At 36.2% G+C, this 26,391-nt stretch overlaps 2 pseudogenes; both read right to left on the bottom strand.

Annotated features, from left to right (window-relative positions):
- Nucleotides 1-545: 545 nt before the first annotated feature.
- Nucleotides 546-1,776, bottom strand: LOC122747736 (annotated as a pseudogene).
- Nucleotides 1,777-1,815: 39 nt separating this feature from the next.
- On the bottom strand, nucleotides 1,816-2,747 carry LOC122747735 (annotated as a pseudogene).
- Nucleotides 2,748-26,391: the final 23,644 nt, after the last annotated feature.

Below are 26,391 nucleotides of genomic sequence, written 5' to 3'. Positions count from 1 at the left end.
GAGAGAGACAGAGCCAGAGAGACAGAGACAGAGAGAGACAGAGAGAGACAGAGACAGAGAGAGAGAGAAAGAGAGACAGAGACAGAGAGAGGAGAGAGAGAGATATAATGTATCTGAGGCAGGATCTTAACTCAGTTCTTCTGAACTTTAAGTCTAGCACTCTATCCACTGTGCCATCTAGCAATAGTCTAAAGAAAAATTTCTTTTTTAAAAAGATCATAAAATTCAGGGGAAATTTGTGCAGAATAGATTGGAGTAACTTCCCAAGACTGTAAAAAGGAACCAAGTTATTTCTGATCTGTAATCATTTATCCAGTGCTCTGTTTTGCTGCCAATCTCTTGTCTCTTTCCTAAGTAATGGTAAGATGAATATCTATTCCTCAGAGCAGAGATATTCAAGATTTGTTAACTTTTCAATAAGAAAGATGTTTAAAAACCTCGAGGCACAGCAGTTCTTTTGACTTCCTGTACATGGATGATTTCAAAAGAGCTGTTATCTTTTGCAGTTTGTGAGCATACTAATTTAACACAAATTAGGTCACTGTTCATAGGTTATTAGTATCAAACTTGATGAAAACAATTGTATTGCCAATCTCTAAATCAATTTGGATGACTTCATTCCCCCTGTTTTAGAGGATATAGGAAATGTTTAGCATGGGTCACCAGATGAGGGAAGCCTTTTGCCCACCATGGTTTTTCTTACTTTGCATAATTTATGTTTTGCCCCTTCAGCTGATGCAATGTAAAGCAAAATCCCTTTTCTAACTTGTCTTTTCAATACTGAAGGCATCCATAAAGCCAGAATTATATGTAATGTCATATTCTACCTTCCCATCAATCTCAATGAATCTCTGCATGCAGATCTTTACCTCATCTCTTGTCAGGCCACACTTCAATGTGTTCTATGGAAAATGATATGTGGAAAAACTTACTCAGCTTATGGGAGCCTGTTGGTGTTCTGCTTGCAAAATCCCCTGCCAATTTGTCTAACACCCAAGACTTTGGTACTATTGCATGATTCAGTTTATTTTTGAGATCAAGAGCTATGTATCTGTTAAAGACTCAATCAATAACATTGCAGACATTTTGCTCTATTGGGTTTTTTATAAATCCTTCAATAGCAAAGGACCCATACTGATTGCTTTTAGAGACCAGAACTACTCTATTATCATGATTGAAACAAGGCCTAGTTTATACAGGACACCATGGGGGCAGGCATCCTGGAACTTAATAAAAACTAACAAGAACTAAGTCTCTAGGTAGGAATTGAGATGCAGAAGGTGGACAAGGAATTATTTGGAAAATCCCCATGCACCACCAGTAGTGTAAATTGATTGAAATAGTCCAACCATTCAGGATTTCCTTTTGAAATTATGTAAGAGAAGTAAATAAATTGTCCATACCCTTTGGCCCAGAGATATAACTACTAAAAATATCCCCTAGGGAGTGAAATATAGAAACAAAGGTCCAATAAATAATAAAATATTCTAAAAATAATTGAAGACAATTTAAAATATATTTTATTCTCCAGGACAAGTGCATTTCCACTTCTTTAGAATATTGATAAGGTACAATGTTGTTCAATTAACTCCCTTTGCACACATTCAAATATGCAGAATTCCCAGATGTATACAGCAGCTTAAATGTTGCTTTTAAACTGCCACTGACTTGGCTACCCATTTGAGTCATTTAATTTTTGGAAAGCAGTGTGGAATGCTCTTTCTTCTGCTGTTTAGTTGACCTTTTCAATGGTGGGTCCATAGGAAGCACCTCCATATGAGGCTGATTTTTCCCCTGAGAACTCACCAGATATATCTACTGACATGCCCCTCCACTCTGGTAAAGCTTAGTAATGATGGGCTTACAGAATGTATCCAATTCTTTCTGCTGGTAATCGAATTCTTCCTTCTTAGCCTTCAGCTTCTTATCTAGCCAGTTGATTGTTTCATGACATTTCTCAAGAATCTTCTGATTGTCTTCCTCAATCATTTTTCCATGGGGTTTTTCACCCTTTATGTTAGTCTTCATGTTGAAAGCACAAGATTCAACAGAATTCTTGGAAGACACCTTGTCTCTGTTTCTCATCTTCAGCCTTGTATTTCTCAGACTCCTGGATCATATGCTCAATGTCTTCATTGCTCAGATGACCTTTGTCCTTGGTGATGGTGATTTTATTCTCTTTCTTTGTGTTCTTACCCACAAGGAAAACACTAGGAATGCCATTTGCATCATAGTCAAATGTTACTTTAATCTGAGGAACACCCCTAGGGAAAGGGTGGATTCCTGTGACCTCAGACTGGACAAGTAGGTTGTTATTCTTTGTCATTGCTCTCTCATCTACATAAACCTGAATAAGTACACCAGATTGATTGTCCAAGTAGGTGGTAAAGGTTTATATCTGCTTGGTGAGGATGGTACTATTGCATTTCATGAGAAATGTCATAACTCCACTATCATTTTTGATACCTAGGGAGAAATGGGTTATGTCCAACATCAGCAAATTTGTCTCCAAACAAGATAGCAGCCTGGGCAGTTGCACCATAGTCACCAGTCTCATCAGGATTGATACTCTTGTTGAGCTCTTTGAAATTGAAGAAGTATGGCAGAAGATTCTGGACTTTGGAGATCTAAGTGGAATTGTCTACTGAGATGAAGTCATGGACCTATAATTTATCTAGCTTGGCATTTCTAAAGGTCTTTCCCATAGGGTCCAGTGTGTTATGGAAGAAGTAAGCATTTGGGCACATGTTATAGATGTATATAAGTTCATACTTTCAAGAGGAAGTAAATACAGGCCTGGGCACTAGAAGAGAGAGTGCACTTTACATATTCACAAGTGATGCATCGACAGCAGAGACCCCTATTGTTCTCACTGATGTCATTGTGCTTTCCCTTGAAATCAGTAATGAAATTATTGACTATTTGAGTGTCAAAGTCCTCCACACCTGAGTGGGTATCCCCATCTGTGGACTTAACATCAAAGATGCTGCCTTCAATGATAAGAAGATAAACATTGAATGTACCACTTCTAAGGTCAAAGTGCCACACATATCTCTGAGCATCAACCTTTTTGTCCAAGCCCTAAACAATAGCAGCAATAGTTGACTCATTGATGATTTGGAGCAAATTGAGACCAGAAATGGCTTCATCATCTTTGTTGGTCTCAAGTTGTGAATCATTGAAGTAGTTTGATATTGCGATAACAGCATTTGTGGTACTGTGGTGACAGTAAGTTTTAGCAATTTATTTCATCTTGTCAAGCGTAGAAACTTTTGGTCTCCTCTTTATATTCCACTTGTACCTTCAGCCTATATGTGTCATTCACGACCATGAATGTCCAATGTTTCATGTCTGACTGTATAATTACATTAGGAAATCCATGACCAATCAGATGCTTGGCCTGAAAGACTGTGCTGGCATGGTTCATTGCAACTTGATTCTTTTTATTTAACTGTATTAACTGATTAAATATTCTTTCTGCAAAAGTGATGTAGCTTGGGGTTGTCTTGTTGCTTGGTAATTATCAATAAACTCTACTTAAGCATATTGGAAGACTCCTTCACAAGAATAGGTGGTACCAAGAGAAATGCCAACTGTGGATCACTTTGACATGGTTGCTTGGGTGTAGGGAATCATAGTTGACTGCTGTGAGGTAAAGTAAGAAGGCCAGCTGCCAAACTGAGCAAACATGATAGCAACATGTTGAAATGAATGAATAAAGCATTCATTAAAAAAATTACTCCATGCAAAGTACTGTATCACTAGGGATACAAATAGGAAACTAGACAATTCTTGCTCTCAGTGAGCTCACATTCTAATGGGAGAGAAAAGACATATGGATGGATTCAGCTGCATGCCAGATGAAAATGCCTCAAGTTATTTTGGATGCAGAAGCAAAGCAGATGGTAATGCCTCTTCTTTAAAATTATTTCTTCTGATAAAACCATGTCAGTTTCTGATAGTGAATCACCAAGGACTTTTGTGACAAGAAATTACTTTTCTGAATTTTTACTAACTTTGGCTCTTACAAATGAAGAAGTAGTTTCCAAAGTAAATGTCCGCAAAGATTTCTTCCCAAATGATGTCTTAAAGCACTGGACTGAAAGAATTGCTATTCTAAAAGATCTTAGATTCAAGGTCTTAGGATGTTTCAATTAGAATCTGAGAAAAGATGGTTATCAAGATGTTGGTGGTGGTCTGACTTGGTTGGCACATGCTGTTTCTTATCTCTTCCTCAACATACCTTACTTCTTTAAATAGACTTGCTTACTTACCCTAAATAAGGCAGTTGGAGGGGGCAGGGCATATTATTATCAACAGGGGAATGGACAAATAAAACTGGTATATGAGATAATATTTGCACAGCACTTAGCACAATGACTGTCACATAGGAGGTGTTTAATAAATGCTTTTTTCTCTCCTATGTGATTATGTTGGAATATTATTACACAGTGAGAAATGATGAACATAAGGCATTTAGAAAAATATGTGAAGAGTTAGATCAACTCATATAGCTCAAAAATAAGCAGAACCCAAAGTTCATTAGATATATAGATATATAGATAGATAAATATATAGATAGATAGATGGCAGTTAGATAATTTATTGAAGATTTACTTTATACCACTCATTGTGCTAAACGTGGAAGATTCAAAAACAAGGAAAGAAGAGAGTCTATTCTCTAAAGAAACTTGCACTTAAATAGGAAAAAAATTAAATATATGGGTGAATTGAAAAGGGGCATGGGAAAAGTGGGTGAGGGCTCCTGCATGGGTGCAAGAAAAATGGTTATGAGGTGAAACAAATTAGAGATTATTTCTGGAAGGGAAATGAGCAGCACGTCTATGCTCCATGAGATAACTGCAATTCCAGGCAAGAACTCATAATCAAGGGGCAGTCATCAGAGTGAAGTCATTCTTAGGTGAGCAAAAGAGCTGGTGGGGAAGTGGATGGAGCACATAAGGGAATGTGCATCATGTACAATGACTACAACCATATAAATGAAGAGGACTAAAGTAAAAATAAGCTTTGCATAAATGACAAGCAGAGATGACCTGGAGAACCTGTAATTGAACCATAGCATCATTCTTAAGGTGGGGGTGGAGGGGATAACTGGAACAGAATGACCTTTGTCACTATATTAGGTATTATTGCTCAACTGTTTTCACCATCTTCAGGAAGGATGTAATTTAGGTGGAGAAGAAGAGAGTATTTTTTTCCTCTCTCCTAGAAATGACAACACCACTGTAATAATAAAAGGAACCAAGAAAGCTTTATTAATGTAAAGAAAAAGAAATTCCTGCCTACTACAAGAGTTCATAACACTGAGGTTATAAGTAGCTAAAACCATTTTTGTTCATAAACCAAATCTGCTAACAAATGAACAATTGAAAAGTTCATTCCATGATTTTTTTTTTTGCCTTTAATTTGGTGTGATTATAATGGCTTCTTAATTCATGGCCTGCCTTGTTAGTCCTCCACACAATTGCCAAAGTGATTTTTTTTTGCTTAAATGCTTTCTTATTCAATAAATTCCAGTGGCTCCCTATTACCTCTAGGGGAAAAATACAAACTATTTGGCTTTTAAAGTCCTTCAAAGTTTGGTTCCAATTTAACTTTCCAGACCTTTTATCTACTATGCCCCACTTCCACACTCAGTGAACCTGCCATGCTAGATTTCTTTCTTTTCTTCATATATGACATCATCTCCCAACTTGATGCTTTTGCACTGGCCCTCCTTATATTTATTTTTATTTATTTTCTGTACATTATTATATGTATTCATGCACATACTGTCTCACCAGATAAAATATAATCTCTAGTTGAACAGGAACCATTTGTGTATTTGTAAAGCAACTCCTAGTGCAAAAATTGGGATATAGTAGGTGCTTAAGAAATGCATATTAATTGACTTGATGTTTTTTAATGTAGGAAAATGTATGTAAAATTAGGTAGTTATAGGAGACAGGGAAATCAAAGAATCTGGATAATGTATAAATTAGAAAATCAAACTTAAAATAAATCTGATTGGACAAAACCTTAGCAATAATTAGCAGCAAAGATTTTCTGGAAATGTGAAACTGAGTAAAATGATAATCATCCTATTCCCTTTTTTAAAGCTAGTCCTCTAATCCCTAAGCCCTTTTCTCTCTCCAAAGTCAAGTGTCTTCTCAACCAACATTCACTCTCCTGGTGGCTGGGAAAAAGGCCAGCAAAGCCATGGGTGACACACTTCCTTCTTCAATGCCAGTGATCACATTGATTACTAGTTTCTCTGTGGGAGATGGGGGACAGATGCTTTGTTCTAATTACAGTTTTAGCACCTTCCACCACACATACTCTGCTGTATAGGGTGGCTTACGGCCTTGACAGATGCTTATTGCTAGTTGCAGGCATTGAACTCCATATTGAAAGTAAAGTAATATTATAATTTCCCTGGAACTGAAAAAATGAGGTTTGCAACTGGATGTTGCCCTGACAGTTACCCAGAGGGAGGGGAACAGAAAGTTAAGATTCCCTTTTTGTGGTAGAGAAACTGAGGCATTTTAATTCAATCAATTTCTGATGTTTTGATACTTTGATGGAACTGGTACTCCTTAATCAGTGCAGATCATAAGCCTTCTAGTCCTCCTCATCATGTGCATTTCTTAACCAGTCCTTTTGTAGAAGGGGTGATCAGAGTAGCAGAGGACCAGAGAAGGGCAATCATTATTGTAGAAGATTTTGAAATCATACCAGTGAAGATTAAAGGAAATGAGAATGTTTGACCTGGAGGAAAGAAGACTTAGAAGGGATATGTATTTCAAAGGATGCTTTTTGAAAGATGGATTAGTGATTATAATGGAATATTATTGTGCTATAAGAAATGACAAGCAGGATGACTTCAGAAAAACCTGGGAAGACTTACATGAACTGATTCATAGTGAAGTGAACAGAAGCAGAAGAACATTGTATGCAGTAACAACAATATTGTTTGATGAAGAACTGTGAATGTCTTATATATTCTCAGCAATATAATCTAAGACATTCCCAAAGGACTAATGATGAAGCATACTATCTGCCTCCAGAAAAAGAATATATTTCAATTGAAAATAGACCAAAGCATAATATTTTCACCTTCATTCTATCATCTTTTTTTTCTTTTATTTGAGTCTTCTTGTATAAAATGATTAATATGGAAATATTTTACATACTTGCATATACATAACCTATATCTGATTGCCTACCATTTCAGAAAGGTGGAGAGGGAGGGAGGGAAGGAGGGATACAATTTGGAACACAAAACTTTAAATAAAAATATTTAGAAATTTTTAAAAAGAATAGAAATAGAAAAAGTATTTGAAGCTTTTTAAAAAAAGAGGATTAGTTGTATTCTGCTTGGTGCAAGAGGATAGTACTAAAGTCAGTTACCACTGACAAAGGAAGCAAATCTAGGCTTGAAATAAGGAAATGCTTACCAACAATTAGAATGTTCAAAGTGAAATGGCTTACTTTGGTAAGATAGGTAGGTGAGAGTAAGAGAGAGAGAGAGAGGGAGAGAGAGACAGAGACAGAGAGACAGAGACAGAGAGACAGACAGAGAGACAGAGAGACAGACAGAGAGACAGAGAGATAGAGAAACAGAGACAGACACACAGATAGAGAGAGACAGAGAGACAGAGACAGACAGCACAGACACAGAGAGACACAGAACATCAGAGAGAGACACAGACACACAAATACACAGAGAAACACAGAGACACAGAGAGACATAGCATTTATATGCCAGTCATTATGGGTTCCCTGTAAATCAAGTGATAAGCAAGGGCTAGAAGACCACTTATCAGGTTTATTTAAGAAAAGATCTTTTTCCAAATATGGGTCCCTTCCAACTCTGAAATGTTTCTGTGTATGTATGCCCGATACGAGAGGCCTTACTTAACTTCTATTTATATCACCTGGGTTCTAGTAGAATAAGTATAAAGACCCATCTTTTTCATCTCATTCTCAATGACCTGACTCATTTTCTGGTCATACATGTGTTTGATTATATTTTATACCACTTATATATATGAAATTATTGGTGACATGCTGCCTCCTCCATTATCACAATATACCTTTTCATTACATTCACCTTTGGAATTCAGTCATGGGTCTGAGCTACTGAGTGGTGAGTGAATGAATGCAAACTCACTTAACTCATAATATCCAGTGGGTTCCAAATCATGGTTTTTTGTTTTTGTTTTTTTGTTTTGTTTTGTTTTGTTTTTGAGGCAATTGGGGTTAAGTGACTTGCCCAGGGTTACACAGCTAGTAAGTGTCAAGTGTATGAGACTGGATTTGAACTCAGGTTCTCCTGACTCCAGGGCTGGTGCTCTATCCACTGCACCACCTACCTGACCCACCAAATCATATTTTATAACCCATAGAGTCATAACAACCAAATATCACTTACTGGAGAGGTTTGGGAGTTTATGATGGAAAGTAAAAGTTCTCTGACTCTCATAGTTTCAGTCTACTCTAGAAATGTCATCAAGGAATATACTTTCCAGACCCCACGATTCTCCTCCTACCTTGTAGCATAGGAGGCATGATTCTCCATTGATTAATAAGTCATTTGCTTCACGAGGCCAGAGACTCTATAACCTTTGTACTTTTAGCCACTTGAATTTGGATCACCAATGACTCCATTATCTAAGGAATGCGGTGGTTCCAAGGATTCATCTATCTTTACTTCTTATTTTTCTTTACTTCTGAGGAACTTATAGGAATTTTCAATGAGATCAAAATCATAAAATTGTTTTCCAATTCTGGTTTAGACACCAGACCCGACTAATCCTGTACATACCAGTTTGCTTTTTGGCATCGTACATTACATTCCCTTTGTCCCTACCCCTGCACACAATCAGCAGACATGAATCAGAGACCACTTAGAAAGAATCAGGATTAGAAACAGCTTAAAGAAACAGACAAAATTACCCAGACTGTTTGCCAGCTATGTACGGGAGAGCAATCAAACCTTTTCTGTCCTTGCATTGATGTCTAAGGATTGTCCACCAAAAGCAATGCCATTTCATTCTAGCCATACCCTCCCCCATTAGAAGCCTTTGCTTTATGAGGTGGAGACCAGCTGCTGGAGCCAGCATGCAATTCAGAGGCTCTAGTGTCTGAACTCAGAGCACAAAAAAATCTGCAGGGACTTCTTTGTTAGAGATCACCATCATATTGCTACTGCTGCTGCTGCTGTACTGCTACCATTTAAAATGATTTTCTCTACCTTAGTCCTTTTACTAAAGCCCTACTATAATATATCATTATGATAGTGTTCTGGTTGGCCTTTTTACTTATCAGCAAGTGTCTTATTTTGATAGATGTGACCCACCTTTTTTGTCCCTAGGCAGCCCAGAATTGGCTCTCTAGCCTCTGGCTATAGAAGATAATGACTATTTATGGTGACCTCTGACTTCACTGAGGAAGGCAAGTGTCATTGTAGGACTATAAGCCTTCAGTGAATGTAGGGTTATCTGTCTAGATTTGAGATTGCCAAGATTGGTACACTTTGTCCCCTAGGAATCCTCAGGGGGAAGATCCTGGGGGATATAGTCCAGATCCAGCATCTTAATCTTGAGCCTCTTCTTCATTAGAGTTATCTTTTTCACCAGCTAGAGAAGAGAAAAGAAGACATTCCATTCACACCAGAGTTTCTAATAACAGGGAGAAAATCAGGATGAACATTGAATCTCGTGCTAAAAATACTTCGTACTTTCTTTGAACCCTTTTGTCCCTAAAACACTCAAAATGGTTTACAAATGCTGCATTTTGCTCTGTGGCTATTATTCCCAAGGATATTACTCTTGAGGATAATATGCATTTCTAGAAAAAAATTGCTAACAGATTTCTTATGTATGAACAGCAACTGCAGGAGAAAAAATACATGCTTTTGGCCCACTGATAGAAAATATTCTTTTTGCTATGGTAATGAAGGTGATGATGAAGATGAAGAAGAAGGTGGTGGTGGTAGTGATGATGATGGTGATAATCCTCATTATCAGAATGAAGATAAATTACATAGGAACCTCTAGAATTTTCACTAGAGTATAATTTTAATATTCTGTGCCCTAAAGATAATAAATGACCTCATAATAGAGTCCTTCTGTTATTCTAGTAACTAAATATTCTGGAGTAGGAGTAGGCTCAAGGCAAGGATGCTTCATGTTATGTTGTATTGTCAGTGATGAAATGATAAAATGCTAACGTGTTCCTAATCAAGTTAATACTTCATATTTCCTCCAAAAAGCTTCACAAAACAAAATGCCATTGCATGGTAGGCACATAATAATACAATACAATTAGAGAAAGCTTGACTAGTGGTTAGAGAGTTTTACTTGGTTATAGGAGAACTAAGCTCAAAACCTCTGTCAGATCCATACATAATGGGTATGTCCAGACATTGTGTAGATTTCTCACTACAAATGTCTAAGTAAGACTTTGTTCTGGCCTTGATGGTATAGAATATTTGTGTCAAACCCCTGGCCTACAAAACTCACTATTGTGTCCTGAAACAGATTAAAACCAGAGAATGTTTAACAAAAATAAAAATACAATACAACATACATAATGTTATTTTTGTGGTTTTCTTAAGTCAATATTTGGTTGAGGGATGTGTTGTTATTGTAGTTTTTCTCTTTCTGTTTTGGGGTTTTTTTTGCAAGGCAATTGGGGTTAAATGACTTGCCCAGGGTCACAGAGCTAGTAAGTGTCAATCTGAGGCTGTATTTGAACTCAGGTCCTCCTGAATCCAGGGCCAGTACTTTATGCACTGTGCTACCTAGCTGCCCTGAGGGATGCGTTTCTACTTGAGTTTAACACCACAGGTGTAAATGCAAAAGATCATGGACTTGGAGTTAGAAGCTACATAGTGAAATGGACAATTCCTTGAAAAGGTAAATTTCTAAATAAGATGTGTATTCCTTGATTTATTCTGACTTGCCCCATTGACACCACATTGAAGAAGATTAATTGAGATTAGGTCATACATCTGAGGGGAAAAAAAAAAAGACTAGCGGGCCATATAAAATCTGAATGGATGTATGTGGATTCCGTTACCTGGAAAGAAGTTTTCATGGTCACTGAACTACCCCAAGAAATCATATGTTCATGTGTTCTGGGGAATTATACAAAATAATAGAGTGACAAGGAGCTCCTGGGACAAGCCAAGAGCTCCAGAGAATATAGACTTACTTGGTGGAGTCAATACCCATGCAGTATAATGATTTTAAGAGTTTTAGCTTCTGGGGCAGATGCAGCTCACAAAAGACATTAATTTTCTAACAATTAAAAATGATTTAATAAAGCCTGTCTTAAACTAGATGTTTTATCAACATGGATATTTATATGGGTAAAGAAGGCCTTTTTCTAGTAGTTTTTGCTGTTGTGGAAACCTACACATAAGTCAAATTCTAATGCTCCTAGAGGAAACCCTTGGGATGGCATGAGCCAAAAAGAGTTTGATTATTGAGAAGACCCCAAGGTTGAGCCTAGTTCATATAAACTGAGAGCTTTAATACTGGACTATGGCTTATAGTTATTAGTTAGGTGACCATGGAAAAATCACTTAATATCCTAAAGCCTTAACTTTCCTATCTGTAAAATGGTGATAATTATAGTTGCTCAAATTAAAAGAGTTACTGTGAAGAAGGCACCTGGTTAACACTAGATAAATGTAAGTTGGTATTACATTAATTATCTCATTTAGGTAGCTAAAAATAATATTTGTATTCAGCATGAAGTGAAAAGGATATTGGTAATTTAAAATATCTTATCAATTAAGCAACTTATCCAGAATATTTAGTTCTCTGGTGTATTTTTGGCCTAGATTTTTCAGATTGGATGTCTAGAATGATTATGTTAACCAGGTAATTGACAAGCACTACTTTATACTCTGTAAACGTAGAACATGTGTACGATGGACAAATAAGTGACATAGTAAAAGAAAAAAATATGCGTATGACTATGCTGCCTGGTGGAGTTTTCAGATGTCTATTTAATTAAAATGTATGGTAAGCATCTAGCACGTGCAAAACATTGAGGAATGTACCACATTGTAGACATAGCTTCTACCCTCATCATCTTACAATTTAAGTGATTGTTCTTTGCCATATTTCAAGTTTGGTTATGCAACATTTCTATTTATTATTAAATATGAGAATGCATAATACCTATGTACATTATGCATCTCTATTGAATATATTTACTCTAAATTGGAAGATAAATTATAATTAATTTCCATATCTCACATTCTATTTATTGATAGCATATAGACATTGATAATACTTCCAAACATCATAAGAGAACTGAGGAATCAATGATCCAAGGCCCAAATCCTATTTTCATATCAATTACTAGGCCATTTCTAAAATAGTACTTTTTCCCTTGGGGAAGAAGGGGTTATATCATATGAATATTTACCTTAGTTTTTCCCTTTCATTTTAGACATATGAGCAATGTTATGAAAATTGAAATTTATTTCTCAGAATATCATATGTACCTTTGTGGGGAAAATATCCAAACATATAATAATATGCCTCAGGAAGAAATGATTTTTTCATTCCTAAATTTGCTTTAGCCGAATCAGCATGACCACCCTTCAGAGATGTTGAAACCCACACTCATGATTCAAATAAAATTTAGACCAATTATCTGACAAGGGCCCTTGCAAAGCTAGTATGTTAATCAAGTTAATTAGAAAGACTTCATTTAAAATAATCAGTTAAGAACAGTCTAGAATTAGAACATCATCCTTTGAGATCAACTTCCATAACTTTTATAAACTTGAGTGGCCAAGGCCAGAGGCAAGCCCGAAAGGGCATGCCAAACAACCTAGTGAAGGGCCAGCAGCAGACAATGGGAACACATTTGGTGATCATTCAGCAACAAAGAATTGCAGTGGAAGTCAAGTGGCAGATGCTTTGTCAAACAGGAAGAACCTGCCAGCTGGGGTCCATGTAGGGCAGAAGAATAGGTAGAGATGCAGGCAATCATCATAGTGAGAAACTGGCAACAATATAATATATGTCTATTGCTTACAGAGCATAGTGTTAGACAGCAACTAGTGAAATCCTGGATCAAGACTTGAAGACTTGAGTCCCTGAAAAAGACAGAGTGGAAAGGTAAATCTCTAGTATTAATGGTCCTGGGAAATTGGAAAAAAAAAGTAAAGTAGAGCCTGTGGTATAGGAAATGAGATAGGGATCTATGTTGTGGATCTGATGTGTAAATTCAGATGAGTATTAGACGCAAAATCAACTTGATGTTGGACTCCTCCTTTTGTGACTAGGGATAGAATTGACCACAGAATAGAGCAAAAATCTGCAAGTGAGAGTTATAGGATATCCATGATTATAATAATAGTTAACATTTAATGTGTTCATAGTGATATATATATACACATACATATATATGCATGTATATATGTGTATGTATGTGCATATATATACTTTTTATGTAAGTGATATTATTATTCCAAATTTATAGACAAGGAAACTGAGGCTTAGACAGGTTGTAACTTGCCAGGCATTACACATCATACATGCCCCTTGAGTACAGGGACTGTTTTGTCCTTTTCTCTGTATTCCTAGTATCTAGTCCCATACTTTGCACATAGTATGAACTTTGTGAAAGTTTATTGAAACAAACTTAACTCAGACAGACTATTCTCTCCTAAATTATCAATTATCCAGTCTAATACCCTTTTCTCGATCTTCATGCTTCTTGACTCTTCTGAAGCCTCTCATAATGTCAACAATCATCCTCTTCTTGATATTCTCATTCAGCTTTTGTGACACTGATATCTGCTTTTTCTTCTCCTGCCTATCTGACTACTCCTCTGTCTTCTTTGCTGGGTATCCCCCAAGCCAGTGTTCTGGGCCCTGTTCTTTCTCTCTGGACAATCTGCTTGGTGATTTAATCAGCTGCCATAGCTATTATGCAGATGACTTTGAGAACTATATATCCAACCCTAAACTCACTTCTGACCTCCACTTTCACATATCCAACTGCCTATTAAACCCCTTGACCAAGAAGTTTTGTAAAAGTCAAAATGTGCAAAACTGAGCTCAACTGAACTAAACTGAACTCACCAATCCTCCCCTTTTTCTAAAATCCCTATTATCCTCTGTCGTCTAAGATCACAGCCCAGGTGTCATCCTTGACTTCCTATTATCTCTCACTCCCATATCCAAAGTGGTTGCCAAGTGCTGTCTTTTCTACCTTCCTAACATCTCTAATATATCTTGTAGTATTTCTGACACTGCTACTACCCTAGTAAAGGTCTTCATCACCTCACAACTGGACTATTCCTGGTTGTTAACCCTGCTTAAAATCTCTACCCTGCTGTCAAATTGATCTTTCTAAAGTATAGATCTAACCATGTCATCTTCTTCCCACTCCCACATCCACTCCATGTGATAAACTCCAGTGGTTTCTTTTTCCCTTCAGAATCTAATATAAAATCCTCTGTTTGGCTTTTTTTTTTTGCTATTTTATTTAGAATTTTATTTTCGTACCAAATACATATAAAAACAATTTTAACGTCCATTTTTAAAACTTTGTGTTCCAAATTGTCTTCCCTCTCCCTTAAAGTCCCACACTCTGTAAGAAGCTTTTTCTGGTTCTTCTTAATTTTAGTGCCTTTCTCCATAGATAATCTCAAAATTATCCTGTCTATAGTATATGTTTGTACATAGTTGTTTGCATATTATCTCCCATATTAGGCTGCGAGCTCTTTTAAAGCAGGGACTATCTTTTGTCTTTCTTTGTATCCTCAGCACTTAGCACAATGCCTGGTAAATGATGCATGCTTAATGAATACTTGTTATCTTATTGAATTAAGTAGTCAAAACTGTGAAGTTTAGAGACTGAGAAGTGCAGGGAGCCAAACATATGATTATCCACCCAAAGTAAGAATTATTTTTAGAGCATCTCTGACAATCAGACAACTTATGCTTACATATATCAAGTTTCAGGAAGCTCATTACCTAATGAAGCATCATGTTCCATGGTTGGAAACTTCTTGTTGCTAGGAATAAATTTTTCTCATTAGGCTGAAATTAGTTTACCTCTAACTTCTACCCATGTCCCTGCTCTGCACTCTGGAGCAACATTGAATATCTAACCCTTCTACCATATGATAGCCCTGGATATAATTTGACAGTTATTGTGTCTTCCCTTTTCCACACAAAACATCTCATCTCTGATTCTTTTTTTTTTTTTTTAGTGAGGCAATTGGGGTTAAGTGACTTGCCCAGGGTCACACAGCTAGAAAGTGTTAAGTGTCTGAGGCCGGATTTGAACTCAGGTACTCCTGAATCCAGGGCCAGTGCTCTATCCACTGTGCCACCTAGCTGTCCCTCATTTCTGATTCTTACTGCCTGTGTATCCTTAGGAAAATCCCTTCTTCTCTTTGGTCCTCACTTTATTCATCTGTAAAATGAAGAGACTGAATTACATGAGCTCTGATATCATTTCCAGCTCTAGGTATATGATCCTGTGAACATTAGAAACTTTATTTGTACTTTTAAAAAGCAGTAGAAATTTTTTTAAAAAAAGTAATTGCTTTTTCCCCTAAAAGCATTTTTATGTTTGCACTTTTTGTTATATAATATATTGTAATCTATCATACCATATTACATTATTAAGTTGTTCTCCTAGTACACATTAATATGGCATGAGGCTATACATATAGTATCTACCTTTGAATTTTTCATATTTGGGAAATAGAATTTTCTAATTATCCTCATTTTAATGTAGTGCATGTCCCCAAAGAGGTTGCATTTTGGTGTGCATAAGGTTAAAGTCGAGTCCTTGGGATGTCTGCCTCATGCTGAGCTTGGTTGGATATGTAATGCAGATGACACAATGTGGCGTGAAGGATTCATTCCAATCACTTTGTTGGCTTAGTTGCAGAATAACATTTATATAGGCTTAGTAAAAAGCTGCCCATCTGTATGCCTTGTCAAATATAATGTATTGCAGCTTGAGGGTAGAGAAAGATATTCAGTATATAGAGTCAAAAAAAAGAGAGTAACAGGAAGAGGTCAGAAGACAGCTAACAGAAAACAGCATGCTTAGATTTTTAAGCACCTTTATGGCTCAGGACAGTAGGTTTTCTTGGCTGAACTCTTTTTTGGAAGAGGGATAACAACATCCTATGCATTTGGAAGATGTTATCAACAAAAAGAGAAAAGTGATCAATTTTCTTAAGAATGGCAAATGGCTCCTATGCCAGCATTTGGGAGATTTCCATTGTCTGACAATGACTCATGTTCACATCCTACTGTATCTTTAGCATTTTCTCCAATTTCATGAAGATAGAGTATGACTCATTGGCAGACAATGAAAAAAGCTCCTCTCATGATAACAGAGAACATCTAGAAACAAAGTTGAGTAGAACTTTTGGGGTGAGTTGACACATCTGTCCAATTCCATTTTACCTTTGTATTCCCTGCCCAAGTATCCTTTTTTTCATATAGAGACTTTAAAGGGAATATAAAAGATTAAAACAGGTTACATTGTACAATATTGTTCAGTGCTACTTAATCAGACCCACACATACATGCACTTCATATCCCACATTATTTCTTCCCATGCTGTTCTTTTTAAATAATTTTGCTACATTCTATTTATATGTAAAGCAAAGTAATAAACAAATCAGTTTTCCTGTCCCATTCAAATACTTCTTATTCTTTCATTAATATATGGGTATAATTGGCCAGAGACCTGCAAAAGGGAAACCTTATTGTTAGCTTGATACACTGTAGAATTATAGACTGAAATATTAAATGTTAGAACTCAGATGTAAAGGCTTTACATTTCATATGATGTAGTTTCTGTCTTTATGAACAATTACCTTGTTTATTTTGCTGTTATTGGTACTTAAGAAAAACAGTTTTCCCTTTCTCCTTCCTACTAAGTTTATTCTTTCCTGATAAGCCTTCTGTTTTGTCCTACATCATAATGCCTGGTATGGAAAATTTTAACAAAAGGAACATTTTATCAAGAGACTTTCTAAAGGAGATGCACTTTAATGCAGGCAAGGCATGGATTCAAATCCTGACTCTGACACTCTCTATGACACTGGGCAAGTCATTTGGCATTTCTACACCCCAGGTTCATCATCTATAAAACAGACAGTAACAATACCTGTAGTACCAATATAGAAGGATTATTGTGTTGTTATACCTCTCAAATGATAAAACTATTCAACTGCTTTTCAAATAGTAAAACACCTTTTTGAAATATAAACCATTATTATTTTCAACAGTTATTATTAGATGGAATTTATCTTTACCATGTTATAGTTTACAGATACATTTAAAATTAATAAACATTTATTAAATATTTACTATGTGCCAGACATTGTGCTAAGTGCTAGGGATACAAAAAGAGGCAAATAACAGTCCGTTCCCTCATGGAACATCTGACCTAGTGAAGGAGGCAACACACAAACAAATATATACAAAACAAGTTATATAATGGATACTTAGAAAATAATGAACAGAGGGAAAGTACTAGAGCTGAGGGTTGAGAAAGGCCTCTTTTAAATGGTGGGATTTTAGTTGGGACTTAAAGGAAGCCAGGGAAGTCAGTAGTGGAAGTAGAGTAAGCAATGCATTCCAGGAATGGGGAACAGCCAGAGAAAATACCTGGAGTCAAGAGCTGGAGTGTCTTCTTTGAAGATTACTGGGATGTCATTGGATTGTAGAACAGGTGTTGGGGAGCATGGTATAAAAATACTAAAAAAAAAGTAGGAGGTGGCTAGCTTATGAAAGTCTTCGAATGCCAAACAGAATATTTTTCATTTGATCCTGGAAGCAACAGAGAGCCACTGCTGTTTACTGAGTTTGTGTGTGTGTGTGTGTGTGTGTGTGTGTGTTTATGTGTGTGGGACATGATCAGATTTGCACTGAAGGAACATTACTTTAGTGGCTGAAAGATGAATGGATTGGAGTGTGGAGAAACTTGAGGCAGGCAGAACCAGCAGCTGGATATTTCAGTAATCAAGAGATGAGGGAATGAGGGCCTGTATTGGAGTGGTGACGATATCAGATTTAGAGAAACTACATATAAGAGAAATGTTGCAAAGGTGAAATCAACAGTCCTTGACAACAGATTGGCTATGAGGAGGTTGATAGTGAAAAGACCGGGATGACTCCTTGGTAGCAAATAATAGAGAAGTAGGAGGTACAGAAGGTTGAGGGGGGAAAGAATTATTTCAGTTTTGGACATATTGAGTTTAAGATGTCTCCTCATCAGCCAGTTCATGATGTCTGAAAGACAGTTGGAGATATGAGATTAGAGATCAGTAGAGCATTTGGAGCAGGATAGGTAGATATGAAAATCATCAGCATAGAGAGGATAATTAAAACCATGGAAACTGATAAGATCATCAAGAGGACATAACTCTGAGAGACACCTATATATGGAGGGCATAATCTGGAAGAGGATCCAACAAAGGAGACAGAAAAGGAGTAGTCATATAGGTAAGAGAAGAACTAGGAGAGAGTGGTGTCCTGAAAACTTAGAGAGGGTGGAGCATCAAAGAGGAGTCATCAACTGTGTCAAAGGCTACTGACAGCCAACAGGAATTATGATTGAGAAAAGGTCATTGGATTTGGTAACCAGGAGATCATTAGTAACTTTAGAGTGAGCAGTTTCAGAGGAATGATAGAATCAGAAGCCAGATTATGAAGGGATAAAAAGAGAGTGAAAGGAGAGGAAGTGGAGACATCTATTGCAGAGTGAGTTTTTCTGTGTAATGGCAGAAGTTTTAGCATGATAGTTGGTGAGGATAGAAGGATCAGGTGAGATTTTTTTTAGCAGGACAGAAACATTAACATGTTTGTTGGCAGTAGAAAATGAGCCAGTAGAAAGAGAGATTCAAAATTAGTGAAAGAATGGGGATGATAGAGGGGGGAGTCTGTGGGAAAAGACAGGGTGGAATGGGATCATGAACAAAATTATATTAGACTTGGCAAGGAGTAAGGACACTTAATCATGAGAGTTTTGGTGAAGGAGAATATAGTTGGAAGAAGGTATCTTAGTAATAGGAGATGAGAAATAGGGGGAAAAGAGGGAACTCATTAACGGCCTCAATTTTTTCTTTAAAAATATGAGGAAAGGTATTCAGTTAAGAAGGGGAGAGGAGGGGAGCCATGGGAGGTTTGAGGAGGAATTAAAAGGTTTGAAAAAGAGCTATTATACAAAGCAGGTAAGTGAATTGATAAGGTAGGTGTAGAACAATTGCCTTGCAGCAGTTAGGGCCAAGTTGAGGTTCTGTAATAGAAGTTTGAAGTGGACCCAGTAAGAATTGTTTTGTGATTTTCTCCACCTTCATCCAGTAGTACATTTGTATGAGCAAAGACAGTAAATTGTGGGAGTGATCCAAGGCTGAGGCTTGGGTGAGTATCATCAGTGATATAATATGGGTTAGGGATTCAAGAGAGAAGGATAATGTAGAGTTGAATTGTTTTACCATGATGTCAAGATGAAGAGAATAGTGGAGAGTGGCTAGTGAAATGAAGATAGCCTGAAAAGAATTGAGTGGTCAAGGAATTGGAGGTCATGGTACAGAGGAAAATTAGGGTTTTATAAGAGAAGAGAGAAGAAGAGATGAAAAGCCAATATATTATGGTCTGATAAAGGGATTTCAGAATTCTTGAACATAGAGGTATTACATTTGTTGGTGATGCAAGTTGAAGGGTATGATCACCTTTGTGTGCAGCTGAGGTAGGGTGGAGGAATAACTCCTGGGAAATGAATAGGTTGAGGAACTGAGTGTTAAGGGTGAATCAATATGTATGTTTAAATACTCTAGTACGAAAGTAGGAGATGCCGAGGAGGAAAATTTGTGAGCTAAGTATTGAACTCATTGAGGAAGGAATGAGAGTGGCCTGAGGTCTGTAGAAGATCTAATTGTGCTTATTTGTTGAATACAAAAAATGAAAAACAATAAATAAAACCAATTCCACTCATTAGGTAAAATGCTGTCATATAGGTTCTTTTACAAATTGTCTCCCATAAAGATCATTTAAAATTCCTTAAAAAATAAAACAATAAAAATAACCAATAACCCACTAAAAATAAATAAAAGGTGAGACATGAAATAAGAAAATGTTTAATCATCAAACATGTTTGTCACTTTGATAGAACAAAGTCCAGGTCAAGATTCCTTTCAGATGATGAAGTCTGTTTTGTCTGAGGAAGACATTATGTTCATTGCAACAAGCTCTAAGACACTGGAGGACTTCCCAGAACAGTTTTATAACAATCCTCAAAAGAGTTTAGCCTGTTCATCCACACAAGAAAGTATAAATGGGTGAAAAATCTTTGTTGTTCAGATTTCCTTTTCTCTTTTTCTTTTTCCTTTCCATATCAGCAGCTAAGACTTATCTTTCTGAGAAGACCATTTTACTGCTATTGCTCTATGGAATCAAGACCTAGAATCCATTGTCTCAATAGAACTATAAATAAACATCATATGTGTTCAAAAGAACAGGAGTAAAGAATACCATCAAATAACTATGTCAGAAAAAGGATTATGAACCATATGATAAGATAAGGAATGAGAAATGGACAACAGATTGAGCCATTATACCTTTGTCATATCAGATGAAAGTCATGGAGCCTTCCAGCATGTGAATGAACCTCTTGTGGCAAAGAATTGGGAGGACTTGGAAGAGAGTCACACAGGATGCAAAGGCAAAGATAGATTGTGATCATCATCAGATGGAACTCTTACATTAATGAGATCACAGATATCTTTGAGTATTATTAGTGTATATCTTTTAAAAAAGGAAAATCAGTGTATAGTACTTGAATGATATAGTGTACCTTATTGGTCTGGGCATCTTCCTATTTCTTTTGTTTTGTTTTGCTTTGTTTTGATTACTTTACTTTCATTTTATTTCATTTACTTTCATTTCATTTCGTTTCGTTTCGTTTCCTTTTTCTTTTTTTCTTCTTTGTATTCTATGACTGCTCTTTCAGAATTCTCACTGCCTAGCCCTTTAGCATGTTTGCGTATAGGTGGGTTGAAATTCTGAATCAAGGTTTGGCTGGGAAGTCTATCAAAAATTTTGGAGTATGAAGAAACACAGAAGAGATTATGAATAAAAACTGAATCTCACTTAAGTCCAAACTGAAGTCTTTTGCATGCAATTAACACATTTATTATGAAGGGTTGGGTAGGGAAGGGGAGTATAGAACAAGAATATAAAGTGACAAAGATGAATCTAACCAATAGTATCAACCAACTGAACAATCACAGATCTTGAAATTTGGGCTTTAGAGGTTTGAGATTGATCTTATGGAGCAAACCAGCAACAGAATGAAGCTTTATCTGCTTGAAAATTTTTGGTAGTCATCTGCTTTTCAAGTCGACTTCACCCTTACAGAGCTGGCAAGTATTAACTCACGTTGACAGATATTGCTTAATAAGAACCTTGGCTTCCCTTCCCTCTGCTTTCACTTAGCCATTCAATGAATTCTTTAACCATAGGAAAGGGTAAGGGCAACAATGCATACACAGTCAGAATTTTGCCTTACAGCAATCTATTGTAAGACCTGGACTCCCTGAGCATGCTTCATCTAAGAGTAAGGACTGTTTGTAGTACAAAGCACATTTTTCTTTTGAAGAACATACCCTAGAGTCAACCTTCTTTTCTGTTTCCCTCTATTGTTGTAAATAAACTTTGATTCTTTGATGTTTCTCTATTGACAGTCACATATATTAAAAAGGGATTTGGGTTGTTTTTTTTTTTTTCCTTAGGAAACTCCCTCTGTTCAGTGCATCTGATCATTTTCAAACTACATTGGAAGGTAAGACATTAATGGGAAATCACAGATATCCCATCCAGAGCCTTATGTTTTGTTTTGTTTTTTCAGGAGTAGTAGAAGCATAATTAGGACAGAGGGGGAAAACAGTCATTCATGGCTCTTACGAATCATATCTTATCAAATCATGGCAAGAGTAACTTTGTCAAAGCTATTTGTAACATACCTTACTTAGTACACAGAATTGGCTTAATAAATAATCATGACAGTTAAAACATAGTGTTTTATTTTGTATCTTTTTCTGAAATGTACTTCTACTTGATCATGTTGTTCAGAAAGATAGTGACTGGCTAGCTTGACATTTCTCCATGGTGCTAATATTTTGAAACTTCAATATGATCTCAATGATATGGGTTCTCTCTCCAACAGGGCAGATCACAACCTATACGTATAATTTTCCCTTAGTAATGTGCTAAAGCTTATTTATACCCACTGTGTCTCTCCTTTGCCCTTTGTGGGATTTGTAACTAGAATTTTCAGAGATTGTTGCATTTCATGATTTACAGACATATAACAACTATAGCAGCATATGAGTTTAAAAAGATGCCCTTTTGCTATCCACATAAGGAAAGAAAAAGAGAATATTTGTCTATTGTCCCTATTGTAGTTGATAAAAACAAAACAAAACCCTGAGCACTCTCAATAGTCATATGTTATCCATTTCAGTATATTCAGGTACAATAAAAGACATTTAATAGCAAAATTGTAATGAATAACAACCTATCATTGATGATTCAGAAGGTACTTCACAATTGTTTAGCCCCTTGGGGTCCTTATTTTTTCTCATGAATGTCTCTCTCTCTCTGTCTCTCTCTTTATATGTGTGTGTGTGTGTGTGTGTGTGTGTGTGTATGTATGTATGTATACACACATATAACCTCCTTGGGAACTTTCCTTTGGCATTGTGGTGACACTTACTCTAGAAGACTGTGGCAAGAATGTGCGAAATCACATACCTTGTCAGGTCTTACAGAGAAGGAAAGGCCTCAAATACAAGTTAGTCCTAGGGTCCTAACAGCTATATTGAGAAAACATACAAAATAGTCATCAGGTAAAGTGCCATTTTAGCCACCACTTTAAGAAACAATCTCCTAAAGCTGCAGTGTTTGACTCTGTATCAATGAATGATGAACACCAATTAATTCACAGATCTTTTGAACTGTTAATACCATTAACAAAAAGACAAAAGTGGGGCAAGTACAACAGTCTCTAATTGTGCTGATCTTTTTTAAAAGAAAAGTTAAGTGGCACTGTAGATAGTATGCTAGATTCAGGGATCAGGAAGGCCTGAGTTCAAAATATATCTCAGACACTTAAACATTGTGTAATCCTGGGCACTTAATCTTTCTCAGTCTCTGATTGCTCATTTGCAAAATGGGGATATTAATAGTACTTTTTACACAGGGTTGTTGTATCGAATTAGATAATTATATATTAAATGCTTTGTGAGTCTTGAAGCTCTATATAAAGATCTAGCTATTATTATGTTTTTAAAAATATATTCATTTTTTGATAATAAACATTTTTATTTAAAGCTTTGAGTTCCAAATTCTATCTTTCCTTCCCTTCCTCCCTTACCCCCTTCCTGAGGTGGTAAGCAATCAAATATAGGTTATACATGTGCAATTATGTAAAACATTACCATATTCGTCATTTTGTATAAGAGAACTTGAATAAAAGAAAAAATGGAAGTGAAAATAGCATGCTTCAGTCTGTGTTCAACCAATATCAGTTCTTTCTTTGAAGGTGGATAGTATGTTTATCATTCTTCCTTTGGGTTTGTCTTGGATCATTATATTGCTGAGAATAATTGAGTCATTCACAATTTTTCATCAAACAATATTGCTGTCACTGTGCACAGTGTTCTCCTGGTTCTGCTCACTTCACTATACATCAGTTCATATGTCTTTCCAGGCCTTTATGAAATTGTCATAAAACTTTCATAAATTAAAAGATAACATTTAAAATTATTATTATTCTAATTCAACTCATAAACCCTGGGTGCTATGATTTTTTCTCAGAGAATTGTCAGTGTAGTACACTGACTGATTTTTTAAAATGTAAGTTTAATTAAATTTTATGTTTTTGTTGCATCAAAATGACTAATTTTTAACATGTTTACCCTAGAGTCTAGGGCACATGAGTGTAACCTATTTTCCCCATTAATGACACAAGGCTTATTATATCTTATACCTCCTGACTTTTTAAGACTATTACATAGTTAGGAATATTTGAGTGACTGCTGACTATATAATTAGCCAAGAGAACTGTTTCTCTGTATGTATCTGGATTCATTAAGCCAATGTGAAAATGTAACTGTTAGTTTCATGGTCTCTTTCCTTATAGGCAGCTGAACACTTTCTGGGAGAAAAAAATAATTGTTAGATACATATGGACTCATCATTAGACTAATGGTAGCATTTTCTCTCAGTTTTTTTTTTTTTAATGAGATAGCTGGGATAACAGAACTATGTAGTTACTACCCTAGAATATTAGTAAAGAAGAAATTCACAAAAGATTCAAAAGAAGAATAAAAGAATATATAGATTCTCATTTTTCCCACAATGTACAATGATAAAAAATAGCATCTGGCCATAGGCCATATGCCATATGCTTTCATATCCATACTGTGCTACTGGTTGTTTCATATCCATACTGTACTCCTGGTGGTTTCTGTTTTCTTTCCCATGTATTTTTATATTCTTTGCCTTTTTAATATATAATTATTTTGAGGTGTTAAATATTATTCTACAGCACCTGATGTTCCTTCTTAGAATGACACCTGAAATATATGGCATGTTGTAGGTAGAGGTCAGCATCCAGTTCAGTTTATGGCTCAGTAGCCCCCAATAGGTAGAACAGTGGATAGAGTGCTGGGCCTGAAATCAGGAAGACTCATCTTACTAAATTCAAATCTAGCTTAAAACTCTGGGCAAGTCACTCAATCCAGTTTGCCTCAGTTCTTCATCTTTAAAATTAGCTAGGGAAAGACTTGGCAAACCACTCCATTATCTTTGCCAAGAAAACCCCAAATGCAGTCATGAAGAGTCAGACATGACTGAAACAACTGAATAATAATAACAAGAGCTCCCACTCATATGTGTTTGTTTTGTTTTGTTTTTTTTCCATCCAACCACAGGCTATGTTAGGTCAAAGAAAAAGATGTTTAATTATCCATTATAGCAAGATAAGTAACACCAATCTTTTTTTTTCTTTTAAAAACAGCTGTATACTCTTCTAATAATTGCCAAGGTTGTAGGACAGGAGTGGCTAAATGCAGAGAACATTTGCAAATAGGGGAATAGACATGGTAGGGAGCATATGTAGGGAAAACACATCTAGAGCAACTCATGCTTCTAATGCTGCAGATCTGCTAGTGTCCTTGGCTGAAAGGATGAAAGAATAGGTATTCTCCTTTGACCTAGGGTCTTTCATTTTGTTTGCTCTGTTGATGCCTTCTAGATATCTCTGTTAGATAACTTTGCTGTTGCTGTTTTCTGCCACCATTTATTTTGTCTTCAATTTCCTTGTTGCCTTAGGGGTAGGTGTGCTGTCAGCTCTTTTGCTTGATAGTTGTAGGGGAAATCCTGCCTCAAAGAGTTACTGGTAGTGTGACTCTGGGCAAATCATTTAACCATTCAAATTCACTTTCCTTATCTCTCAAATGGGGATAAAAATAGCACTTACTTTTACATATTTGTGGTGGGGGTCAAATGAATCCTACAAACCTGAAAGGGTTTTATAAATATTAGACAGTATTGCTGTTGTTTCTATGATGCAATCACCTTAGCTAGCCACCTAAGGACAACTTTTCATTTCCTTTTTAATTTCTTCTTGAAATATTTTTCATCTGGCTGGATTCTAGCACTTTGTTCTCAAACTCCCACCTAACTTAAAACTAAATAATTCCTTTCATTTTATATCACATAATAGTCATTAGTCTGCATCCCTTGGGGACTGTACTTAGCAAAACCAAAAATGAGATATGTGAAGTTGGGGTAACAGATCCTCTATTTGGCATGGAAACCAATTTGGGGTAAGATTAAAAGAGCCAGGGAGGACTGGTAATCTATGTTCTAGTTCTTTTGTCATGAATTCCAGCCAACAACAAAATTTCTCATCTTCCTCTAACTCTCATCCCCAAATTCTAATTAAACTACTGTTTTCAAATTCTTTATTCACTGGTTTGTCCTCAGAGTTGCTCTAATAAATTCAGTCCCTTCCATTTAGCACCCAACCTGATTCTGATAGCCTATCCAGTTAAATTCAATTCAACAAAGATTTATTAAGCATCATTCATATGCTATCATACTATGATAAAATTTGTGTATCTAAAGTTAGGAGTAAAAATATACAATACTGCCCTCAATGAACTTACACATTTTGTTTTGTTTGTTTGCTTGTTTTTGGTAGGGCAATGGGGGTTAAGGGACTTGCTCAGGGTCTCACAGCTAGTAAAGGTCAAGTGTCTGAGGCCAAATTTGAATTCAGGTTCTCCTGAATCCAGGACTGGTACTTGAG

The sequence above is a fragment of the Dromiciops gliroides genome, chromosome 3, assembly GCF_019393635.1.
Source record: "Dromiciops gliroides isolate mDroGli1 chromosome 3, mDroGli1.pri, whole genome shotgun sequence".
Classification (NCBI taxonomy): Eukaryota; Metazoa; Chordata; class Mammalia; order Microbiotheria; family Microbiotheriidae; genus Dromiciops; species Dromiciops gliroides.
The sequence above is the reverse complement of the archived record's forward strand: the minus strand, read 5'-3'. Positions and strand labels throughout refer to the sequence as shown.